The 6,262-nt window shown below is 36.9% G+C and overlaps 1 non-coding gene across 1 annotated transcript; it reads left to right on the top strand.

Moving 5' to 3' along the window:
• Nucleotides 1-5,883: 5,883 nt before the first annotated feature.
• On the top strand, nucleotides 5,884-5,990 carry LOC114579605. The gene has a single exon (XR_003700674.1). It is a non-coding gene; the product is annotated as a small nucleolar RNA R71 (small nucleolar RNA).
• Nucleotides 5,991-6,262: the final 272 nt, after the last annotated feature.

Raw genomic sequence — 6,262 nt, forward strand, 5'->3', positions numbered from 1 at the left:
GGGTCCTTTGACACCAAAGAGATCTTCTTCTTTGATGAACTTCCCTCGAGACAAGCCTTGAATCCGACGGTATTCAGGTGCGAGCTTGCCGGAGCAACCGTGTGGAACCCCCTCCACACTCCCTTGAGTCCCCCCTCACAGGATCTTCTCCCTCTCTCAAACTCCACCCTTTCCTCACTCCCTTTCAAGCTCTCTCTTCAAGTTTTCCCCAAAAGAATGAAGCTATAATGGCTGCCAAAGACACTTTACAAAGTGCCTTGACATCTCTTAATAGAAGAGCTAAAAATGAGCTCATTATTGCAAGTTGATGACTTTATCATCCAGGCCGATAGGCATATCATCCTGGCCGATTAGTTCAAATATAAGAAAAATCGTCTTGAACATCGCCCTGAAATGAAGCTGGATGATGTCCAATCGGCCCGGCCAATGCGATCATGCAAATCACCATTAATTGCTTTCCTTAATTACCAGATTTATTTAAGAAAAATTGCTCTGGATCGGCCAGGCCGATCCACCGAGATGATGTCAAAAAATAAGTATTTCCTAAGTAGATCTGACGGCAGATTCTTTCTGAATTGTGCCTATCGTCCTGGCCGATACAAAATTGTCCAGGACGATGTGTTTTGCATAATGGCGATTGCTTTAATGATGATGTTCTAATCATGGTTTCTGCTTTTGAACCGATCGTCCAGGCCGATATAAATATCATCCCGAACGATGTTACCAAAAAATAGTAAACTCTAGGGAACAGTCAGAAAATCTTCCAAGTTACAAAGTATCAGGAGCCACACCAAATACAATAGACTCAAGAAAGAAAAAAGTGTTTAAACTGACTTAGACCTAGTCTACCCAATCTTGAGTTCGTTCCAAATTGCAGTATGATCGTGTGGACCTAAAATGTTAGTAAATAAGGCAGTCATAGAGAAATAAGAATGTTTGCTATCATCAAAATTATAAAACATAGATCCGCAACAGTCTGCAGAAGAAGGTATCGTCGGCTAAGTGCATCGGCAACCTAATTGCTATGTTTGGATTTGTGTTTTAGGACATAATGGAATGCGGATAAAAATTCAGATCACTTTGCGTGTCATGCCTTTAGTTTCTTTTGATGACTGAGGAAGTGAAGAGCTTCATGATCAGAAAAAAGCACAAATTCATTGGCCAACAAGTAGTGATTCCAATGTTGTAAAGCCCGCACTATAGCGTAGAATTCTTTGTCATAGGTTGAGTATTTTCGTCCTGCATCACTCATCTTTTCATTAAAGAAGGAAATCGGATATCCACCTTGTGTAAGCACCGCCCCAATGCCCACATTCGATGCATCACACTTTCCCTCAAAAGCTTGATTGAAATCAGGCAATACCAAGGTGAGAGTCAAAGATAATTGCATTTTTAGAGAGTCAGAACTTTATTATTCTTCTTTGTTCCATTCAAACTGATCAACCCTTAGAATTTCTATCATCGAGGCAACAATTGAGCTAATTATTTTAATAAATCTCCTATAGAATGATGCTATCCCATGGAACTTTTGAAAATCTATAAAGGATTGTAGGACTGGCTAGCTACGAACTACATCAATTTTGGTTATATCCACATTTAAACGTTCAGCTGAAAGCTTGTTGTCTGGCATCCACTATGCAAGTCTAGCTTGGAGAAGATGGTCGTGCCCTACAACTGGTCGAAGATATCATCAATGCAAGAGATAGGAAATCTATACTTTACTGTAATTTTATTGACAGCCTTGCTGTCAATGCACATTCTATAAGTCCCATCCCTGTTTGAAACCAACAAGGCGGGAATGGTACAGGGGCTGGCACTATGCTGCATAAAACCCTTGTCTAGATGTTCCTCAACTTGACGTTTGAGTTTTGCTTGCTCATCAGGCCGAAGTCTATAAGCGGGGCGATTAGGAATAATAGATCTGTGCACAAACTCAATGGCATACTGAATTTACCATTCATATGGTAGTCTAGAAGGAAGAATGTTAGTGAGTATGTCTTGGTATTTATCCAAGATATCTTGTACAATAGCTGGAAAACTGCAATTAGTTTCATTGGCAAGCATTATCACTAGCAAAAGCAAAGTTTTAGCTTCCCTGAGAGCCTCCAAAAATAGGGATTGCATTAATAATTGTGGGTTCTATTTGGTTGATGGAGGCCCTTGAAGGGGGACCAATACGATCTGCTTGTTTTAATATTTGAATGATTAGGTGTTTTCTGCACCCCCATTGAAAGACTGATTGGCTTCCTTGTTCCAAGGCATCACTCCTATAGCTTTCCCGTCAAGTTTCTTGAAGTGGTTCCAATCCACCTCATCTTCTTGGACGGATTCCTTACCCCGAGCCCACTTATTTGTGCTTTGTTGCTTTTCCACTTTAAGGGCTAGATTGAAGACATCCTATAGTGTCAAATACAATTTCAATTGGTCAATGTTGGTGATCTACGTATGCAGTCCCTCCAAGAACCTGGCAATGGTATTCTCCTCGGGCCCAGACAAATTGCACTGGAGAGTAATTGTTTGAATTCATCAATGTAATCTTCAACTGTGAGTTGATTTTGTTGTAGATGATGGAGCTTTAAGAACAAATATTGACAATATTTTTCTGGTAGATACTTATGCTGAAGTTCATTCTTCATTTTGGCCCATGTCATAATCTTACTTCGCCCTTCTCGGTTTCTATTTTATTTTAAATTTTCCCACCATAGGAGGCTCTTTTCTTCAATTTAATGGCGACGAGCTTGAGAACTCAATTTTGTGAAATTTCTTTAAAACCAATTACTCTTTTTACGGTGTATATTTACTTCACAAACTCGTCCGGGTCCAACCTACCATCAAACTCTGACAAGTCTATCTTTACTCCTCCATCATCCCGCAGGTGTCTTGCGCGATCAGGCATGATCCATCTTTCATCATCTTTGCTATGAAGATCTTGATGAAATGGATTGACCTCTTCTTCGTCTTCTTGTATGTCTTCCAATTCTCGTTGTTCAAATCTTTCTAATCATTGTTGAAGATGCTGGATTTCTCTTTGTAAGTCTTCAATGATTACATCTCTCATCGACCATTATAGATTTCTATGAGGCAACATCTTCGCTAGTTCTGATACCAAAATGATGCCATCCCAATGACTGGAACATCGAACTTGTAACCACCCGAAGAAAGAAACAAATTTATCGCTCGGATTGAACCCCTGGCCGAAGATCACTTCTTCCACGCCGGGGTTACTATCACCACCTATAACAAAATAGGATATAGAACAACTCTAGGAAAAGAGTAAGTGAATTTCAAATCCCAAATCATATGTGGCAGCCTTTATTCCATCATACCTTTATAGTTACAACTGGGAACAAAACAAAGAAAGACAAAAGAAAAAGCCACATAAAAGGATACACAAAAACTATCATAACAAAGGAACATACAGATAATTAATCAAAAGACACCCCGGTGTCACTTTCTTTTTATTTTTCTTAAAAATTACGCAGCCTCCCTATGTCCCCTTCTTGTGAAGGAAGGTTAGGGGGCACTTTCCTTTCAAATTTGCCTAAATAGATCAAAGATTCAATGGCCAAGGCTTAGGGATAATTATTGGTCCTGGCATAGGTCTTTAGTGATTTTATTAGATATACTTGTTTATTATTATTATTTTTTATCCTTTTTCTTTTTTAATAAGCACCATTGCAAATTCATATACTCATAACACAACACCAGGTCGATCTGGTCATAGGAGTAGGAAACTAGGTGGTCGGGCTAGTTGGATTGATTGGATGGGGCAGATACAAGAGATCAGGCTAGCTTAGGGGATCACGTATAAGAGCATGAAGCTATAAAAAGGTCACTCAGTTCAAGTTCATTCATAGAAAGATGATGAGAGTGGGTTAACAGGTTGACTTGGACGTGAGTCTTGCTTGCAATCAAATAGAGATCAAGTGAGAAATCCTTTATTTGGGCTCTTTTACGCAGCCAGATGAGTGAATGAGGGAGGGAGTTGGGGTCTTATGTGTGGGATTGAGGCTTATATAGGATGGAGTTTGGAGAATGAGTGGGTTGCAATTGAGTTCTATATGAAGAGTCAAGCGAATAAAAGGGAGCATACGAGAGAGAGAGAGAGAGAGAGAGAGAGAGAGAGAGAGAGTATGTGTGTGTGTGTGTGTGTAAGTGAGGGCCAAAGGTTGAGGCTTCTATGTACATCCATGAGTGAATGAGAGAGGGATTGGGCATCTCTATGTTAAAATAAATCGAATGAATCCTCTTAACCTATTGTGCATTTAATTTTAAGTAAATGAGTGAGTACTTGTGTTAATTGAGAAAATAGTTACATCGTTTGGGGAAAATACAAGTGGCTTGGGGCCGATCATTATGGGGATCGTATGGCTGAAGGGAACTCAGGGGAAGATCAACTCTACAGGTTGGTAAGTGGTTAAAAAAAAAGAAAAAAAAAAGAGAGATATAATTTAAATGGGCATGGAAAGATAAACTAAAGATCCCTTGAGTAGGCACATTCTTATAGTTTATTTGGATTTGTATAAGTATGGCTACTTTCTCTAGAAGATAGTGAGTGATCATGGAGGCTATTTTCTCATGCGATAGGTGTCGAGGTGATTTCTTGGTAAGAGACTTGAACTGTCCCCTATAAGGGATGAGCTCCCTCGATAGGCCTAGACAATTAGTTCCTATTAATCATTTGGGAAAATTCTTGTGTGTTCAAGGCTTTAAACTTTTGTCAAGTTCTCTTATGGACTCCATTAGGTGGGACTTCTTTCATTGTAATTCATCAATGACCTATTGAGTACCTATGAAGGTATACGCAAGTATACAAAAACAAAATCAAAATATATACTATAATCTCATTTATAAACACTTAAATACTAATTCATAGCACATTTTAGATAAAGTTCTCAATGTAATGTTTTATATTAAGTAATGACCAAGCTCTTAGCTAATAGGCACATGCAAGTTCTTCTTTTGATTATAAATCTAGTTAAACTAGTACCTTCATGTATAATAAAAGAATTATCAATACTTCTACTAAAGCTTAATAAATAATTATGAATTTTCATTTCCTTAAGTGTACTATATATTTTTGTTCTGAAATTTATTAGTATAAGATTCTAAACAATGTTAATAGGTATGCTTTGTTTTCAAGATTCATTGATAAAGATCCCCAGCGACTTTGTGCAACGAATTTGTATTATGGATATTCCCTTTTTTGTTTTTATTGGTAATGGAAAAAATCAAACTTTATTTTTATTCTTCAAATGAATTAAGGAATGAATGTCTTTATTCGTAGCTCTCTTCTACCATGATAATGGATTTTTTACATGTATTATTGATCATTTAGTTATTAAAGGCCACTACAATCCTATTTCATCCAAGAAACATTTTATCTGTCACCTCTACGAAAATAGCCTGCCAAACTTTGAGAACTTTAAGGAGCTCACCATCCATTATTTTCATTGGTGCCATAATTCCTTAGTCAACGATGGGGGCTTACGGTGAGCTAGAGTGTGACTTGCTAAGTTTAAAATTTGCTTAGATTTTATTTGAAACAAAATTAATAAAATCCAACAAAAATATACAAGTATATGTATTATGAATGTAAAGATGAATCTTAATTTAAGCTTGAAGTACTCAACTTCTTTGATATTGTTGCAACTAGTACAACCAAAATGGATAAATAATCATTTTAATAGACTCCTACTACTCTCTTAAAACTCACCCTATCAGCAGGCCTCTAGATATTATTTATTACCATTTCCTCAATTAATTCATAAACATCCTAAAAAAGCATTGACATAAAAGAACCTCTAGCTGTAACATCAATTATGGCTCTAAGGGATCCTTCCAATCCATTATAAAAAAGTTTGAATTATCAAACAAATAGGTAAGGTATGGTGAGGGCACTTTCTAAGCATCTCTTTTAATCTCTCCCAACTAACATAAGTAGGTTATCTTTCTAATTGAGTAAAATAAGTAATATCATTTCTAAGTTTTGTAGCCTTAAAAGGTGGGTAATACTTTCCTAGAAATCGAGGGCCAACTCATTCCATGTGGTAATAGAGCCAAGGGTTTAGAATTTAGCTGCATTTTTATCTTGTCTCTTAAAGAAAATTATTGCAACTTAGAATTCAAGATTGATTTTTATGTAATGTGATTTTTTGATGATAACAAAATATTATTGTTATGATTACTATTTTCTCCTAACATATATTAGATATATTTTTATTTGTATGGTGTGTACTAACACTTCAGGGAAATCATACTC

Source organism: Dendrobium catenatum, unplaced genomic scaffold (assembly GCF_001605985.2).
Source record: "Dendrobium catenatum unplaced genomic scaffold, ASM160598v2 fragScaff_scaffold_542, whole genome shotgun sequence".
Lineage (NCBI taxonomy): Eukaryota > Viridiplantae > Streptophyta > Magnoliopsida > Asparagales > Orchidaceae > Dendrobium > Dendrobium catenatum.